This window comes from Sus scrofa, chromosome 6, assembly GCF_000003025.6.
Source record: "Sus scrofa isolate TJ Tabasco breed Duroc chromosome 6, Sscrofa11.1, whole genome shotgun sequence".
Lineage (NCBI taxonomy): Eukaryota > Metazoa > Chordata > Mammalia > Artiodactyla > Suidae > Sus > Sus scrofa.
In genome coordinates this window covers 4,842,275-4,862,355 of record NC_010448.4, presented here as the reverse complement: position 1 = coordinate 4,862,355, position 20,081 = coordinate 4,842,275, and the positions used below count along the sequence as shown (strand labels likewise).

General features: G+C 46.9%; 1 protein-coding gene and 1 long non-coding RNA gene across 2 annotated transcripts in view; one reads left to right on the top strand and one right to left on the bottom strand.

Moving 5' to 3' along the window:
- The window catches only part of CDH13 (cadherin 13, H-cadherin (heart)), a 1,022,437-nt gene that overhangs the window by 969,833 nt on the left and 32,523 nt on the right, over positions 1-20,081 (top strand).
- On the bottom strand, positions 9,000-12,885 carry LOC110261258. The gene is made up of 2 exons (XR_002345295.1): positions 10,917-12,885; positions 9,000-10,382 (listed from the first exon to the last, which is right to left on the bottom strand). It is a non-coding gene; the product is annotated as an uncharacterized LOC110261258 (long non-coding RNA).

Here is a 20,081-nt window from a genome sequence, read left to right as displayed (position 1 = left end):
GGCACACATGAGTGACTTGAAGTGAGTCATGGTGGAAGTATTTACACCATGGAAATGGGCAAATGCTACTAACATGGGCTTTCCTTTTCCTCCAGAAAACCAGATGCTGAACTTTGACCAGTGCAGCTCTGGCGACAGAAAGGGAAAGTAAGAGCCAGATATGAACGTAATCAAAAGAGAGAAACTAAATTGCAAGCCTAAGCAGGATGAGTTTGTGTGTCCTCTTGCCCCATACCCGTGTCAGGTGCTTTGTTTTTATCTTGGTCTTGTTTTGGCATTTGGGTTTGTTGTGGTTGATTTTGGTCCAGTAGAGTCACTGCTTCCTATTCAGAGTCTCTGGCCCTTCCTTCCAAAGCTGAGCTCTTTGGAGACTGGAGGAGGGAAGTGGGGGGTTCAATGTCACCTTACTAAAAACACTTCTTAATAAAAAGTTTAGGGTTGATATAGCAGCTTAAGATTTCTCCCAGCTTTTATCCAGCAGCAACGGATTGAAACATTGACTTGATTTTGCTACGCTAGGGTTCCACTGAGGAAGGCCAAGTTCCTAAATCATGCTCTTGACAGGTGCCATATTTCTGAGCCAGGAGCCAAGCTGTGACCTTCTAGTTTCACAGTGACTAGAGCCGGGTGACATGCATAATAAAGGGAGTACATAGAGCATTTTTAAAATATGGAATGAAACTGAAGTCAGGTAGAGGTGTCAGTCTGAAGCTGGTTACCAGAATCGACGCGATCAATCTTTTTGCCTGTCTTGGGATGCTGATGCAGAAGGTATGATGGCTTATACTTGACAAAAGGATTTTGAGATAGCTGGGACTGAGAAGCTACCCCATGCCAAGGACCATCCTCCACATATGATGTAATCTTCACAACCACCTTATGAGTAAGGTTTTAATGTCTCCATTTTACATACAGTGAAATAAAAGCTCAGAAAAGTTTGGTACTGCTCACAGTGACCCACAGTTATTCATGACCAAGTGGGGATTTGAACTCAGGTCCATCTGCTGGCCTCTGCTCTAGCCTCTATTCCCAAACTTCTTCCCACTTGGAGGCTCTTCCCTGATTCATCAGCTCACCATGGTTTCATCTGCCTGGAATATTCTGCCCACTATATCTCCACTTGACTCTCTCTTTTTGTTTAGGTGTCATCTGTCATCACCTCTGAGAGGCTCTCCTTGGTCACTTCTTAGTAAAGAAGCCCTTCCCAGCTCTGCCCATCCTTTACTCATCACTTCCTGTCCCATTGCCTGGTGTGATGGTTTTCAGGGCATGTGTCACTCTCTAAAGTTATCATGGTGTCTGTTCAGGTGTATGATCTTGCTCCTTCTTCTAAGAACTCTCTCATAGATGCAGTATACATAAGAGTTCCTAACACATGATAGCCATACAATTAATACTGGAATGATGAATGGGTAAATACACAAATGGATAGGTACATGGATGGATGTTTGGATGCATGAATGCATAGGTGGATAGATGGTGGATGAGTGGATGGATGCATGGATGCATTGATAGATGATAGATGGATGGATGGGTGGATGGCTGGGTGGCTGGCTCGATGAATGGATGGATGGGTGGGTGGGTGGGTGGATAGATGGACACATGAGTAGATGTACGGATACATGAGTGGATGAAATTGAACAAGCTCAAATTGGCCAATCCTATTTCAGGCCTGCTTCAGTTATATTGGAGCCTATCTCCTATGGTCCTCCTGAACAAGTCTTAGGAAGCTCTCCTAGAGACCCGTATCCTTACCTCACCTTCCCCACCAACATGAGCAGTGCCAGCCTCCCTAAAGGAATAATATTATGGATGGAGAGAAGTCAGCAGGGACACATGCTGTTGGTTGAACAAGGGCTATTTTTGAAACCAAGGCAATTCCAAGAGTAGACCTAGGTAGGAGCAGCTCCCTTGGTATGGCCTTTGGGTGAACCCCTGTGTATCTCCCCAGCCTTCCTACCAGTTCCAGGATCATCCTATCCCAGGACTCCCTTTGGGTACCTTCACTCCCTGAAGAAATGTGAATGAGCCCCTAATTCACAGTTATTGGCAATATACAGACATCAAAACATACATGACAACTATTATCCCGGCTCACCTAGTCTAGAAGAAGGGGTAGCTGTATAAACAAACACCTTATAATTATACATATAAAAGTTGTGATGAAAATGATATTCAACATGTAAAACAGGACAGTATGACAAGGGCAGAGAGAAAGGCACGCTTGTGTCTTCCCGTAAGAGTCAAGGAAAGAAGAGATGGCCAAGCTGAGTCTTGAAGGCTGACAGGGAAAGGGTGTGCAGGCCCAGGAGACAGCACAGGCAAAGGCACAGTGGTGAGAGCTTCTCACTGAACATGTGGACACAACTGTGGGGGAGCCCTGGGATCTGAGTCTTGATCTATAGGCGTTGGGACACCTGAAGGACAGAACTCAGAAGGACATGACGATCACATCTGAATTTTACAAAAAGTTCATTCAGGCACAAGACAGATGTTAGAGGCAAAGAGAAGAGGCTGGGAGGCAATTTAAGAGATGATGGCAGCCAGGACAAGAGCAGCAAGGAAAAGGATTCAAAGACTTGCAACTGAACTAAGAATCATGAAGAAAATAGAATTGAAGTGATTTGGTGATTAACTGAACGGGAAAGGAAAAGGGAAGCTTCGTGGCCATGCCCCAGCTGGGGAGACGGTCCTGACCTGCTTGCTGGTCCCCCTTAGATCAAATACACTGGACTCCATGCTTGGCCCAAGTGCCTTAATCTTATGGCTGCAGAGCCCTCGGTTCCAGGGAATCCCAAATGCCCACCCCTGGACCAGCTGCATCAAAAACCCATGGGAGGGGTTAAAAATCACAGATATTCAGGCCCTACCAGAGACCTATCAGATCAAGAACTCAAATGTCAGGGCCTGGGAGTCTATATCTTTCATTCTGTGGGTGTTTTGGGGGCTAGGACCATAAGGCACCCCAGTCTGGGAAACACTACTTCAGTATCTCTGCTGATATTTGGGGAGGAGGATCAGGAGCCAAGTCATTCCTCTGTCTCCACTTGCTCCAGGCAAGTGCCTTCTGCAGAACAGATCAGGGCTCAGGGCACAGTCCTGGATGGATTTCCCATCATCCCCCTTGTCACCTGCTGGCTACCAGCACTACGTCACCATCCTCGTCATACGTGGGTACAAAATCTGTGCAGGGGCCAGCAGTGTGATGTGTCCTGGGCACAGTATGGCTGGTGATGAGGTGTTAAATTTAGAAAAAGAAGCCACCGACTTAGAATGTTCCAAAGCAAAGACAGGAGGTCCCTGCCCAGCGCTGTCAGGAAATTAAATGACTAAAACAACAATGAAGCTGTGGGCCAAACAGTGAAGTTTGGGAACAGCTTTCACAAGTAATTTCTAATGAGAGTTTCAAAACTCTAATTTTCCAGAGCAGGAAATCAAGTTGTGCTCATTTATAACCCGTCATCTGCAATGAGTCGGAGGATATTTCTCTCCGTGTTGTCAGTTAACTTTCTGAGCCCATCAGAATACAAAGTAGGGCAGTTGGGCCATAAATCAGCTCTTTGGGAGCTGATAAATGGTTATTGTACAAATCCTGCATTTGCATTGGATCCGGGGACATAAATCTACTTCTCATGATCTTACTTTAAAAAAAAATTATCCCCCTGAAGTCAGAGTGAGCAATTTATACAGGCATTTTTTGCCGGCTGTTTGCTTTTCTCACCTTTAATGACTGCCTTTTCACCCTCTGCACTTAGACTATATTGTAAAATGTCACTCGTTGTAGAAAAAACTCCCAGGACTTTAATTTGAACCTGCCCACCAGGAATAATTTTATAACTTTTGCTCCTCCATGAATAACTCAGTTGGGTAAAAACTGTCATAATTCACTAGAGTTAGAAGGAAACTTGGAGACCATTGTTTAACCTGTCCTTCATGCTAGAGATAGGAAACCAAAGCCCAGGAATAGCAGTCATGTCATCAGGCCACATATGTGACAAACAGGGCTCCTGTTTGGGTTTGGGAGAAATAAACGTTCTATACTTAATAAAGTGAAGAAACGGCTATAACCTTCACGGATAAGAATAAGGGAGACATTCATTCAAAGACAGTGACGTGAGTTGATTGCAAAGGCCAAGGCGAGAGCAAGGTGCTTGATCATTCATTCATTCATCATTCATTCATTCATTCATTATCCGTTCATTCATTCATTCACTCATTCATTCACCAGGCAGCTAGTGGCTTTGGCCCATTCTGCTGTGGTCCTTACAACTGAGAATGGAGATCCCGTAGATGAGACTCAGAGAGGCCTTCGCTTGACTCAGCTTATGTCAAGCAGACAAAAATGAAAGAAAAGTCACAACGCTCCTAGCATTTTGGGGCCTTCTGCAGTCCATTAGTAGAATATTCTAAAGAGCATCGTGAGAAGGGTGTTTGGGTTTTGTCTTATTTTGTTCACTTTAATCACCTTGGAAACCACGGAGAACTCACTACCTTGAAGGTATTTTCTTATATCTAATAGTGTTATTGAAATGTAATTCATACACCACATGAGCCACCCATTTAAAATACACAATTCAGGGAGTTCCCATTGTGGTTCAGTGGTAATGAACCCAGCTAGTATCCACAAGGTTGATCCCTGGCCTCGCTCAATGGGTTAAGGATCCAGTGTTGCCGTGAGCTGTGGTGTAGGTCAAAGATGCAGCTTGGATCTGGTGTTGCTGTGGCTGTGGTGTAGGCCGGCAGCTGCAGCTCTGATTGGACCCCTAGCCTGGGAACTTCCACATGCTGCAGGTGTGGCCCTGAAAGGAAAAAAAAAAGAAAAAGGGAAAAAAAGAAAAGAAAATACCCAATTCAGTAGTCTTTAGTACATTCACAGAGTGGTGCAACCATCACCACTGCCAATTTTAGAATATTTCATTACCCCGGGAGGAAATCTACTCTCCTGAACCATGACCTCCATCCTCCCTCCCTCTGCCATAGGCAGCCGATAATCTTTCTCCTAATCTCCCACTAACCTAGTCTCTGACTCTGTGGGTTTGCCGAGACTGGATATTTCACATGAACGGAGTCCTACAGTATGTGACCTCCTCGGGGTTCTTGATCCCTTTATAGAAAGACATGACTATGGGACCAGAAGCTGCTCACTGCCTCTAGAAAAGACACATTTGTCCTTTTTTCCCTCAACTTAATGAACGCTGGAAACGCACATAAATGTTGAAAGAAATTTCCAGCCAGCGTTCATTCACGCCTCCCCCAGATGCTCCCACTTTCCTCTCCTTCCTGTATCACACACCTTGCCATCCACCACTGGGCCATCACCTTAGTGGTGGGCACTCAAGGCAGCAACGTCCAACCTTCCCAGGTTGAGAAGGAAAACTACTCCGTTTTGCAAAAAGAAAACATCAATGTAGGAGATTTTAAAAGCCAGGAATGTTAGCAAATTGACATCAGAGGCCCTGAAAGACAAAATTATGTAATTACATTCAAAGAGAGAAGAACGCTTGGAATACCTTCCCAAGAGACAGGAGGCCCGAGGACTGACCAGGTTTGGGAAAGGCCAGTCTCATTTTTTTTTAAAGGGCTGCACCCACGGCATTTGGAGATTCTCAGGCTAGGGGTCGAATCTGAGCTGCACCACAGCCACAGCTCACGGCAACGCCGGATCCTTAACCCACTGAGCGAAGCCAGGGACCAAACCACATCCTCCTGGATACTAGTTGGGTTCTTAACCTGCTAAGCCAAAATGGGAACTCCCCAACCAGTCTCCTAAAGAGACCAGACGATAGCCTGGCTCAACAGTCCATGCTGGGAGAGCCAAGGAGTGAATGAACCAGAGTTTCTGGAGGTGGCAACCTTTTCCTGCATCTGCTAATTTGGCTTTTTTTTTTTTTTTTTTTTTTTTTTTTTGCAATTCAAGGGTTTAAGTGTCAGTGTTGACTCATGCATTTGAAGGGGAAGCATGTTTCATTTTCCTTGATAGCAAAAGCTTTTAGAAACGTGACTACACCCAGAGCCTGGGCCCCTCCCAGAAGGAGGAGCCTAGCACCTCAGATGCCACGGGCTCAGATGCCACAGGTTGTCATCTGGACAGGCAGGAGCAGACATGATGCATGAAGACAGGGGTCAGGATACAGGTGGGCATTGGGAGCATACCCACATACTCTCTGCCACCCAACCCATACCTGACCTCAAGTTTGGTGCCCCCCCTCCCCGGCCCAGGAGCCTGGGAGGTGCCCATTCTGTCCCTCTGCCCCCACACAGCTGTGTATTTAATTTGTGTTCCTATGAAGTGAGAAGAAAAGGTCGTGGCAAACAGTTTGATAGCTCCTGCCGATAAGTACAAGGTAATTCTTTTTAATGAGAGAACTAGCCTTGCTATAAACCATATTAAGGCTTCTCTTGGATCAGGAATTCAAAATGTTCATCCTGCTAATTTACTCTTCACTCACCAGTGTTCACCACTTGCCAGCAGATGCCTGGGGAGCCGAGAAAGCAAAGGTAAATAAGACATGTCTCCTGGACCTCAAAGAACTCTGTCCAGTAGGGGACACACACAGCTATTGTGGTCATTTTTATTGTCTATACACTTAGACTGGGCCATATGAAACTGCTGATTGATGGGTTTTGACCTATACCATGGCAACCTCATGATGGAGCCTAACGTTTATTTAGTAATGTATCAGATTGCCAGGGCTGCTACAGACTAGAGGCTTAGACAAGAGATGCTTATTTCTCCCAGTTCTGGAAGCTAGAAGTCCATGATCAAGGTTCTGGCCAACCCTGTTTCCTGTGAGCACCCTTTTCCTGTTTTGAAGTGGCCCCCCTCTTGCTGAGCCCTGACGGGGACTGTCCTCCTTGCATGCTCAGGGCGAGGGGGGTTTGCTCTCAGTGTCTCTTCTTATAAAGACACTAATCCTGCCAGATCAGGGCCCCACCCTTGTGACCTCAGTTAACCTTTCTTACTTCTTAAAGGCCCCGTCTCCACTTTCAGCCACACTAGGAATTAGGGCTTCGATGTATGAATTATTTGGTGAGGGGGTGGGGGATAGTTCAGCACACATTTAATCCTTAACAAGAATGTAGTGAATACATTCTATATGTGTACAGCCACCCTGTGTAGTGTTAAATATCATATACAACGTAATACATACATATTTTTGTGCACACATTCACACCATGTGTATCATATCCTATCTATCACGGTAAGGTTGCATGGAGGAGAGAAATACTGAGGGTGCCAACAGGGAAGTGGAGGAGATGTGGGGATCTAAAAGAAGACATCTTTTTTTAATTTTTATTTTTATATACTTTCTAAAAGTTGCTTTCCACTTACAGTTATTACAAAATACTGGCTATATTCCCCATGTTATATAATACCTCCTGCAGCCTGTCTGACACCCAGTAGCTTGTACCTCCCTCTGCCCCAGATCCGTACTGTCCTTCCCCACACCCCCGCACTGGTGGCCACTACTTTGTTCTCTATATCTGTGAGCCTGCTTCTTTTTTTTTTTTCATATTCACTAGCTTGTTGTATTTTTTAGACATATAAGCAACATCATACATATTTATCTTTCTCTATCTGACTTATTGCGCTTACCATAATCCCCTCCCAGGCTGTTCCTGTTGCTGCAGATAGCAAAATTTCATTCTTTTTTGTGGCTAGCATCTCATTGAGCATATGTACCACATCTTCTTTATCCAGTCACCTCTTGATGGACACTTAGGTTGTTTCCATGGCTTGGCTGTCATACATGGTGATGCTATGAACATTGAGTTGCATGTCTCTTTTCAAATTAGGGTTTTCTTTTTTCTTCAGATATATACCCAGCTGGGTATTGCCAGGGATTGCTGGGTCATACGGTAGTTCTATTTTCAGTTTTTTTAGAAATTGCCATACTCTTTTCCACAGAAGCTACACCAATTTATATTCCCACCAACATTTACTCAAGACATCTTTATATTGTTTTTTATTGGGGGAAAAAAAAAAACCTTGTTGCAAATGGACTACAGGCTCATGGTAGAAATTTTAGGATTTTGGATAAGCAAAAATAAAAAAGTTGTGAGAGTTCCCGTCTTGGCGCAGTGGTTAACGAATCCAACTAGGAACCATGAGGTTGCAGGTTCGATCTCTGCCCTTGCTCAGTGGGTTAAGGACCCGGCATTGCCGTGAGCTGTGATGTAGGTCGCAGACACGGCTCGGATCCCGCGTTGCTGTGGCTCTGGTGTAGGCCGGCGGCTACAGCTCCGATGAGACCCCTAGCCTGGGAACCTCCATATGCCACGGGAGTGGCCCTAGAAAAGGCAAAAAGACCCCCCCAAAAAAAAAAACAGTTGTAAATATCACTATCCAGACACAGCCAGCAAGGCATCACAGCCAAGAGTGTGGGTTCTGGGGCTGCATGCTCCATCACTTACCAGCTGTGTGACCTGGAGCAAATTACTTAGCTCCCTGTGCCTCAGTGTCCTCAGCTGTGCAATGGGGCAATAACCCCAACACCATAAGGCTGTTGTAGAAGTTAAATGAATTGACCCATATAAAGCACTTAGGAAGTTTCTGGCACAAAGTAAGTGCTCAAAAAAATATTACCGTCTGTTTTATTATTGTTACCATCATCATTGTGGTAATTCTTAATATGGCTGCCATGAGTATTCCCTCCAAGATATTATCTCAGCCCGGCTGGTGAATGGGTTTGGGATTATGCACCTAGGCATGTTTTAAGAAGGGCTTGGCACACAGGGTACAGTGTGGAGAGGGATTTTGAAGCTGAACTTGGACTCACAAGGAAAGATGACCTCATCAGTTACGGATGTTTGTAAGAAGGTGGTGAGGACATCCCGTGTTTGCCTGTGGGCCTTCTCTGGTCTACCTGGGACCCCTATAGTATGTAGGTAAGGTTTTGACCTGTCATCTTGCCATGCTTTATCTCTCATGCCTTTTCATGTCAGTATAACATTCCATAATCTGAATAGCGAATCACTTTTGATAGGCAGTTACCTGGTTTTTTTTCTGATTTTTCTATAGTAAACAGTTGTGGAAGAAACATTCTTATAGTTAAACAACTCTGCCAAATAAATCTGAGTAATTCTTTGTTCTGAGGCCCTTTCCCAAATATTCACTGCATGAATGTGCATATTCAAGGCTCTGAGAAGTCCTGCAAAAGAGAAGAAGTTTGGATAGTATGAACCCAGCCTCCCCAAATTTTGGAAATTGCTCCCTTGCTATTTCCTCAGACTAAATTATTAGCAAAGGAATTTCTAGATCAAAGAATATACAGAGTTTTAAGGGATTTTCATTTATTTCCTTCTAGGAATGTCACTTTAGAAACTGTTAAAGTTGGAGACAACTCTTCCTTCTGGGCTAAACAGAGATTTTCTTCTCATCACAATTAGATGATAATTTCAAGACACGAAAAGTATCGGGGATGTTCTTTTGAAACATTTAAGCAATGAAGACAAATGCAAAGAAATAGCTGCGTTCTTTTTGAGTCTTCTGGGAAGTCCACTTGGAAGAGGTTGATTCATTCAGAAAGGGTGCATTTCCTTTCCTAGAGTTCAAACAGGAAAATACTTAAAATGAGGAAGAGCCTCTCATCTGAACCATGTCAGAGGGTCACGGGAGGTTTAAACGCTAGAGGACATGTGGCAGGCCCTTGAGCAAAGCCCACTGGACATGCTCCTTTTGATATAAAACAAACAAGGTTCAAAGTACATGTTTTGGATGGGCTAACTACTTTTCCTAGATTTTGCTTCAACGCAACCATGCTGGCTTATTTATATATTCAGTAAACACTTGTAAAACTTGCACCACGAGCTGGGAGCTCATGAGGCCCTGAGGACAGCTGTGAACTAGACTCCGTAGTCTTGTTGAACTTCCGTTCCAGGGGGACGACAGGCAATGAACAAGTAAATCAATACCTAACAGCATTACCAGGCTGACTGCAGCGTGTGGCTCGGAAAGCAAACAGCGTGATGTGATGGGGAGTGGGTGGGAGAGGCCCCTTCGATGGGCTGGCTAAGAGGGAGGCGACATTTGAACCAAGGTCTGAAGGCTGATAATGAGCCAGCCAAGCAGAGAGCAGGACACAGGATTCCCAGCACAAAAAAGCAGCTAAAACAAAGGCTTCGAGGGTGGAGGACAAGGGGCTTCAGGTCAGGGGTGGGGGAAGATTAAATGGATGGCAGGGAGGCGAGAGGGGACGGTTGGCATCCTTGGGCAACGGGACGCTCAGAGGCCCACGACACATCATGGACCAGGCACACAGCCATCCTCACACAGCCCTGCAAATCCCGGGACACTGATGACTCGGAATTCTGTAGCTCATCCTCCCGTTTGCTTTTCACACACTGGCATTTTGCCCACTGGCTCCATCCCTGACGGAGACCTGTGATGGACCAGACATGTGACAAATCACTGGACAGGGGAAGAAAGGAAGTCAGCCTCCACTCACCACCTCGTGTGCAAAGTGCCGTATGTGAGGGATCCTTGCCCTTGGCAGGGGTTGGCATCGGGGGCAGGAAGCTTCCTGTAGTCTCCCAGCCCCTAGCTCAGCTCTGGGCACCTGGCAGGTCTTCCAGAAACATGCATTGAGCCAATGTAGGAACTCAGCGCCCAGGGCTGAGCCTGTGTGGTCTAGCGCTCTGCAGCAGGAGATGTCTGCCAGCTGCTTCCCACCAAGGAACCAGCAAAGAAGAACCCCCTGTTTGGGGGACAGTTCCGCTAGACCACACGCCATGCCGAGGACCCTGGAAATGAGCCCTAGGTGAGGTCTCTCCATGCGAAGCCCAGACACTCTTGGCTCTGAAGAACCGTGAAGATTTGCCCACAGCCCAGTCTCTGTGAGGAACAGCATCTGTGATCGCTTACAGCCTGGGCTCCCCCACATGGAAAAGGCCCATCCCCTAAGCCAGGCAGGCACCTGTAAGAACCTCCATGGCAGCTCCCAGGCCGTGCTCACAGACCTTCAAGGCATAACACCGGGCTCAGCCACCTGTTTATCTCACCGTGGTCCCCAAGCAGCCTTGCTCATCGACTTCTCAGAAACGCTGATGCCTCTGCTCGGCTTGGTGTGAGCTGAGCTGAGGCTCAGGTGCTGAGCAAAGGCCATGGCCTGTCAATTATTTGCCCAATAAAATTAAACTCCGAGAACAAATGCAGGGGGGTTGATTCACTTTGCCGTGCCTGTCTTCTGACCTCCCTGGTTCCTCTGCCAGGGAGCATGTTTGTTTAAGACCGCGCACCTTGGAAAACAGCACCCAGCCTAGACGCTATCACGCCATTGGCTTTAGTGGACAGAAGCTGAGCTAGACCTGCAAGCTGTACAGCCCCGAGACCTGGGCAGAGAGCCCCCACCCCCGGCCACAAGCTGCGGGGGCGCTTAATCCACCCCAAACTCTGAAACATCTCAAGACCATTTTACTTTATTTTACTTTGCCTTTCTGCCCTGTAATAAGTGTAGTAAAGTTGGATAACCACGGACCAGGGATAAGGAGCTGAGCACATCTACATGCGTGCAGGGCCAGGAAGAAATCCAAGCCTCTGCCTGGAAATCAGAGAGAGAGGCTGCCTGGTTTCAGGTTGGCCACCTCAAGTCTCGCAAAGTGAGTGTCTAGGGAGCTCTCTCTCTGTCCTCGCTGAGTCATGGTGTTCACTGCAAATCCCGCCTCTAGTCCTGGGCCAGGCCCGCCTTCCAGCCTGGCTTGGCCTGGCCCAGCAGATGGGCTTGCGGGACAGCAGAATCTGTCATCGTATTAAAAATGACCAACATAGAGGGGCTGGTCCATGGGCAAGAGGAGCCTGGTGCCAAGAGCAGAGTCTTTAGCTTTCACTATTCACAGCAGTGAGTTTTTCCTGGAAGAAGTGGCAGGTTCTCTAGGGTTAGACCTGACAAGTACTGTTTTCGTGCCCCCCCCCCAAAAAAAATTTTTTTTCCATCTTGATGGTCATAGGTGGAGACTTGTGGGCCCGGAGCCATTTCATAAGACACGTCTCAGCGTGGGCATCAGGACCCCCGAACTCCTGCCTCCTTGGCCTTTGTTCAGCTCATGTTCTCCACTTCATGATCGTTCGAGAGCAGGGACCACCGGCACCCCTCATCTAGAGAAGATGGGGAGCAGAAAAGGGCCTCTGATGATGGATTGACTTAAAGTGGAAACCAGGCATTCCCTGGTGGCCTAGCAGTTAAGGATCTGGTGTTGCAACTCCTGTGGCTCAGGTTCAAGCCCTGGCCCAGGAACTTCCACATGCCACAGGTGTGGTCAAAAAAAATAAAAATGAAGTAAAGAAAGCGGGGACCAAAATCCAACTCAAAACTTAAAACAAAACTAAAAAAGAAGATTTGATTGGGATCTTATTTTGGAAAAATCAACAACTTGTTTCTAAATTTGCTTTAACTCCAGCCATAAGCTATTCTCAGAGTGAACACGCATGAAGCAAGAGTTGTTTTGCTTTTGACACACAACTTTTTGCTACCCTTCATGCTCAGCTTGCAGGCACATCTGTGAAGAGGGGTCCTTCCAGAACGTTCCGGAGCTTCGTCCACTTGCCAGAGGGCCTCTCCTAATCCTTTACTGCTCAGATCACGTGTTGATGATGCTAACTGGCTCTGCGGTTTTGTATTTGTACATTTGTTTCGGTGTTAACAGTTGTACAGGAATTATGTACATACCTAAGTATTTCAGTTACATCATAATATAGCTTATTATGATGCAAAATAAATCATCAGAAAATATATCAGCCCACACACACAGCTCTAAGATACTTTTTTTTTCTATTTTTTTTTCTAAGATACTTTTTTAAAGGATCTCATGTCTCTCAAGTTTGAGGTTCTATGCTCTCATCAGTTAACCCTGTTATAATTTTTTTTATTTTAAATGATTTTTATTTTCGCCTTTATAGCTGGTTTACAGGGTTCTGTCGGTTTTCACTGTACAGCAAGGTGACCCAGTCACACATACACATGTACATTCTTTTTCTCGCATTATCCTCCATCATGCTCCACCATAAGTGATGCCCTATTATAATTTTTAAAATTTTTATGAAGCATCTGTCTGCTCAAAAACACATGCTTTTTCTGTCCTCGTTTGCCAATAGCAGTAGTGAAACCTCCCACTCAATGTTTTAGCCTCTTTACCTAGAACAGTTCACACATATGTGCTACAAATCATCTCTTTTTGAGTTCCCTTTAAACTCAATCTCCTTTCTCTTCTGACAGTGACTGGCTTCTTTCTGTGGCTTCCTCACTTGTCCGGGGTTCACTTCATCCGGCATCGTTTTGCACCTCCTCCTGGAGCCCTGCGTCCTCCGCGAGGCTCCCATTGCACCCTGCGCTGGCTGCCATGTGTTTGGATGGTTCTAGTGCCTGAGGGATCAACTCCTCCTGAGTCTGCTGACCAGGGTTAAGCGGGGAAGCTTTTTAGAGACAATTTTAGATGTGATCCAAAGTTCATTCGTGATGTGGCCCGCGGAATAGTCAGAGGAGGAACCAGTCTTGCAGGTCTTGTTCATGTTTGCATTCTGGGACCCAGGAACACAGAGACAGCGGGATGACGCTGCATAAAATGAGCGGGCTGGGGAACAAGTGGGTGCCCATCCTCTCAGGAAGGAAAGCTTACATTCCACTCACTTGCACCACATTCCAAGTCACCCTGTTCCCTTCTGAGTGCAGTTTCTACTGCTTGGGAAAAGCCACCCAACATGGATACACAGGGGTGGGAAATTGAGCCCTGACCCTGACTGTCGGTGCACATAGGAAGAGCCAGGACCTGATCATGAATAATGAAATCGGTAATTCTGATCATGATCATTCGTGATGCCAGCCAATTTGCGGTTGCACTTTTAAAGCATCTCTTCACACACTTCTTTCACCAACACCGGAGATGTCAGCTCACCTCCTCCTCTAGAGCTGACAAGTGTGTTCTTGAGTTTCAGGAATCTGGTAGTTTCTCAAGTCTCCGCCTGCGACTGAAAAGAGCCACATACGCAGTTACTCTAGCAGGAGTTCAGTTTCCCGACTTTCCTGACATTGTAAAATGCATGGCTTTACACACTGAATCTGTCTTGCCAGATTTCTATTTCTTGGTAGTCGTTTTGGCCTGAGTCAAGAGTGAAGGGATCCTTCAAGACTTTCCTAAGCAGGGCTGTGGGGACTTTGCTTCCTTTTTAAAGTAAGTACTGAGTTCCTGTAAGTTTCAAAGGCAGCCTGGGAGACTACAGGAACCACCTTCAGAAATAAGTTTGCAGAATGGGGTTGAAGCTCCAACCGGAAAGATCCTGGTCCCAAAGTCGTGTCACAGGCACAAAAGCCCTTATTGGGGTCTTTGTAAGGACACCTCCAGTCAATTATACCAAAGGATTAGTGGCCTCAAACCAGAGAGCAGGCATGACCTTTGCTAAGAGAGGCCAGGAGCCGCCTCGCCTTGCCTGACACAGGTGGGCAGTGGGTGTTTGGAGATGATAGGATCCCGGCTGGTAGCTGGTGCCCAGGAAATGTCACTTCCCCTCTTTTTGGCAGGGAAGGCCCTGTGCACGCAGGGCAATCACTCTCAGGAACAGGTAGGGGTCGCAAGGAAAGGCTTTTCTGGAGGGACGCCACGATGAGATCAGCATGATAATCTCGCGCATGGTCAGTAGCGCACCCGCTGGGCCCCGCCCCTTTCTCTCCCATCAGTGCGAGCACGTGTTGAACGAGAGTGACTCTTCTTTCGAGTAAATCATTCTCAGACCTCTGTTCCCTCTGATGTCTGCATCACAACTAATTTCTCCCAGTGGTAAGTCCCTAAGATTGACTTACAAGTTGTCAAAATGAGCCTTCCAATAAAAGAATAGTTTAAGCCAATATTAACTGAGACTTTCTAGTGATGAAGATATTAAATTCATACACATGTGCTATGTTATATTAAACCTTTCTCAAGGGTGTATGAATTTTTATAAACAGAAATAGGATTCTGAGAGCACGGTATATCAATTTAATAGTCTGGGGTTTTTTTAAAGAAATGTTACCATTCTCTAGGTTCCAATCCCATGTTCCTAAGTTTACCCGGTAAGGAAAGCCCACGCACAGGACATGGCCCCAGGGTTTCCAAATGGGTTTCATCATTGCGGGTACAGTGGTGGATCTCAAGCTTTGGTGGACTTTGTAAAAATGGAAAGGCCCCGTCACACTCAACAACCCGGTAACCCTCATACACACCAGAACTGCAGAGCCAATGGCATAGAAAAAAATACCAACCCTCACAGGCTACTCTCAAAGCAAACAAAAATAGAGACTATGCTCAGAAGACAGAGATTCTGCATTGCAACCACGGCTCTGCCACTGAAAAGCTACTGGTCCACTCTGAGCCTCTGTTTCCTCATCTGTAAAATGAGATGATAACATCTACCTCCCAGATTGATGGGGCGATGACAGGCAAGAATGTACCCACATCATATGGCACCTCCTCAGTGATCAGGGAATGTGTGCTTCCAGTTCTAGACACAGCAGAGAGCAAATACTGAAAAATAGAAAAACGTTTCCCGCACGTGATGTGTTTTTTTGTGAGGGAAACTGCCTTGGCCTCCCCCATCACCAGTGTAATTAAATAACCAATTGTGTGATTATTAATTAACAATCCTCTCTCCCTGCTGCATGTAAGTTCCAACTGCCACCCACTCAGCACCACACTTGGTGCGTGGTACACAAGACACCCAGCAAATATTTATTCAAAATCACATTAAAAACATACACGTGTGCACATATATATCTGTACCTAGGCTGGAAGCCTCTAGACCAAATTTTAATAGTGCTTATCTGAAGGTAAACAAGGATGCTTTTTATTTTCTTTTCTGCGTTCACATTGCCTGAATTTTCTGCGATAAACACAGGAGGCCTAATCCATGTGTCGTCGGATAAATGTGAGAGGGTAGAAGCCAGCTATCACCTGGCCTACAGAACGTGTTTCCTCCTGATTTCCAGCTTCCTCCGGGGTTTGGATATGTGGTCTCTAGAATTGCAAGCATTAACTAATTTCTAAGAATAAGTAGGAATTTCTTTTTATCCACCAGTTTCCTTGTTCTGACCAGGAACCGCACAGAAGAAAGGTAACATAGATGGCCTAAGACTGCTATCCCTAGAAGGCCTGTTAGCAAGGTGGGTCCTTGGCTGATGCCTGGAAAGCTGGCTTTCTGGAAGGTTCTAGCATCCTTCCTGGGAAGCGGGACTGATTGTACGTGAGGGGTTTGTGCCCAGAGACTTGGTTCACACTGGACACCTGCTTTCCTTCTGGAAGTCGACAGTTTTGCTCCATGCCAGGAAGAGGATGCCGATGTGGCCAGCCCCCAATAAAACCCTGGGCCCTGAGTCCCTAATGGGCGTCCCTGGCAGACAGCCTTTCATGCATGCTGTCATGACACATTGCTGGAGAAGTAAGCTTGTCCTGGGAGAAGACTCTAGAAACTGGTGCCTGATCTCCCCAGACTTCACCCCATGAGCCTGTTCCCCTGTGACCTTGCTCTGCATGCTTTCCCTGTGATAAATCTCAGCCAGGAGTGTGACCAGGTCCTGAGGGCTATGGGTCCTTCTAGTGAACCTGTGGCTGGCTGTGGTCCTCGAGACCCCCGACACACAGGCTAATGTAACGAAGCCCCTTTGACAGCATGTGTGAGGTCAGAGCCCAATGAGTGGACATCTGAAGTGGCATTTAGGCGAGAGTTTGGCTGTAATGAGAAAGATGGTCTAGCCTCTTTGAGAGGTCTGTCCATAGACAGGGCATCAATGGGCACCTCTGGACAAAGTTCCTTTAGAATTCTGGATCACCCAGGATCTGGGACAATCAAAGCTTAAGAAGGCTGGTATTTTCATTCATTCGTTCATCCGTCCAACAACCAAGCACCTACTCCATGTGTGTCAAGCACCCTTCTAGGTACCAGGAAGCTGAATGAGATAGATGAGGTCATGGTCCTAAGGAGGTTACACTCTAGCTTGGGAGGCTGGGCAACAAAAGGAGACAGAATTCCCAGAGGGCAGTCAGCAGGGGTCTGTCCAGGGAACACAGAGGTATTGGGGCTGAAATCTTGATGATGATGAGATGCCCACGAGGAAATCTAAGGCAACCACGACCCAGGGGGCAAATAGAAAACCTTGAGACTAGAATGAATTCGGTATTTCCCAGGAATGAAAGGAGCCTTGTGTGTTTACAGCTTGGGGAGGCGGAGGGCAGAGATCAGAAAGGAGAGCAGAGAGTTAGGCAAAGCCTTGGAGACGTGGTCAAGAGTTTGCATTGTATTCTGTGCCCCGGAGGGAGTCATTGGAGGATTTTAGGCACATAAGGTATAAGCTGAAAACGGGCAGTGTTCAATTGGCTGCTCTTTGAAGAACTGACTCTAGCAAGTAGAATAGAAGCAGAGAATCAGGGGCACTGCCATGGTCCAAGCAAAACATCATCCCTGGTGACCTCACCTCCTACTTCCTGTGACAGACCTGAGAGAATGGACTCACACCAAACCTGCTTTGGTCCATGGAAGGGAGAAAGTGAGCTCTTTAGGTATGGCTGGGCCTTGCTTGTTGTCGTGGTTGGGGTCACAGTGTCTGTAAGGAAGCAATCAAGCTTTGGTCCACGTGACATCACAGGGTGGCAGCTGCTAAGAAAGTGTGATGGTCGGAATTGTAATCTTGTGGCATCTCATGCAGGATGACCCCAGGATCCCACGAGGGGCCCTGGGATGCCTGGGACAGGGGGGGTCCAGGGAAGGGCCTACAGGTGTCAAGAGCTCCTCCCCTGTCCCCTTGGAAGGTCATGGCCCCATGCGAAGCCAGGCAGGCCCTATCTCCCCCTCCCCAACCCTAAGAGTTCCTGCCCTGGCCACTCACTGGCCAGCTCTCCCTGCCCACGTCTGCTGGTGGTGGCATCTCTCCATCCTATGGAGACTGCTTCCTCTGGCTCTGGTTCCCCGGGCCAAGGAGAGAACACTGCCCCCTCCTGCTCTCACAAACCCAGTGCTGTCTAACTCAACTGGGATTTTGGAATCCACGGTCCTTCTCTCTCTTCGATACGTGTTGTCAGAAAAATTGAAATGTGCCTTTGTGTTTAGAGCAAGAGCTATGTGAGCTATTTTTAGAACACTGTATTTCCGTCTGCTGGGAATTCTTTCTAGTTCTGTTTCTAAATAAAATGGTTGATTCAAATCACCCAAGCTGGTATTTCCTCTAACAGACGGGGCTCGTTGGGCTGGAATTAAGTGAGGAGCTGAGTACACACCTCCTGTTTCCTTCCTTCCCTGCGGTTTTTGGGGTTGTTCGCTTCCTTCAGGAGGAGTAGAAAATCCCTCAGTGTCCCCTCTCTTGGTTTTCATTTTCCAGGCTCTCCTCGTCTTTCCCATCATGACTGACTGCTCTTCGAGAAGGAGTTGCAGTCTCTAAAAAACCAACCCTCCCTACAATACTTGACATCACCCAGGATATTTCTGCTGGTTCTCCATGAGTGTATGTTCTAGATCAGCGCTTCTGCTCCATAGTTACAGAGCCCTGGGGATCTTGGGCTGGCTTCTCTGACGCCAGTCCCAACCCACCTCTTCTCCCCAGGGCAATCCGTGCCACTGGTTTGAGTAGACACCCAGACCTCTCTCTAAGCATTTATGTATATTCTGATATGCCCAAGGGTCAAAAGGCATCTGAAAAGATGGCAGAGTCTTGAGTTCTCCACTCTTGCCCACTGCCACCAAGGCCCCAGGGCAGCTGAGCTCTGGCTCTGGAGGTCGACTTCAGGCTTGGGGCCCCTGGTCTGGCCGCTTCCTTCCACAGCAGGGACAGCTAGACGGTCCCCTCCCCACCTCCCCACACCCCAGTCCACTAACCAGCCAGCCCCATGTCGTCTGTTGCTGACACCCAGAGGAGGTTGAGCCTTGGCAATGGCGGGAGCAGCCTCTGTGCAGCTCCATGCAGACTGAAGTGAGTCTTGTTTTTAATTTGATGTTTCTTCTCCTGTAACAAGCAAAGTTCACATTACAGATAAATTGCCTGGAAATTCCAATTTAATAAGGCATATGCATTTTCCAGGCCAAGATGCACGGAAAACATCTTGCATGCTAGTATTTTTGCACCTGAAGGGTTATTAAACAGACAGCTTTGAAAATTCAGAAACTTTCATAGAGCACCTGGCCAGTCGGTCCAGAGGACTGATCTGGCAAAAAGGCTCATCAAGCTGGGGGGTGGAAGGGCAGGCTGATTGACAGGTGTTGAGCTGTTTTCCCCTCTGGGGTAGAAAGCACCAGGATTGGGGAGGACCAGGGGGCTTCCACATGGCATTTAGTTTGGAGGGCATGGGCGCAGGGGAGCCCAGGGGTGGGCCCCGTCCTCCTCTCTCAGTGGCTGTGATTCTGGGTAGAAGCCGGAAGATGGACAGACATTGAGGAGATGTGGGACATGGGAAGAGGCAGCAAATAAAATACATCAGCTAACACAGGGAAACAAAGAGCCCAGCAGAAACACAACTCAGTAACACAGCTATGGAGACCGATGATTTTGTAAGGAAAAAAATAAAATAGTGGGATATGCTCTCTTATAAAACCACTTAAGCTCTTGCTTTCATTGGTAACATGCTGGGTAAAGACCTAAACCACTGGGGCATTGTTCTTAGGGGCCAGCTTCCAATTAACAGCTTTTTATTGAATATAACTACTCCTTATACAAGAAGTAAATATGCTCATATGTTCACTGTACTGCAAAAAACTATCGCAATGTAAGATTAAAAAAAAAAAAAGAGAGCATTAAAGAGCATTCTTTGCCAGCATGAAAAGGTAGATTATTTCATTCAGGTTTTGTTTTGTTTTTTTCATTTTTGGCCGCCCCATGGCCTCTGGAGTTTCCAGGCCAGGGATCAGATCTGAGCCTCAGCTGCAACCTACACCACGGCTGTGGCAACACCAGATCCTTTAACCCACTGTGCCAGGCTGGGGATTGAACCTGTGTCCTGGCACCGCAGAGGTGCCACCAATCCCGTTGCACCACAGTGGGCTCCAGTTGTCATTTGTTTTTGTTTTTGTTTTATGGCTGCAATGCAGCATCTAGAAGTTCCCAAAGCCAGGGATTGAATCTGAGCTGCAGCTGTGA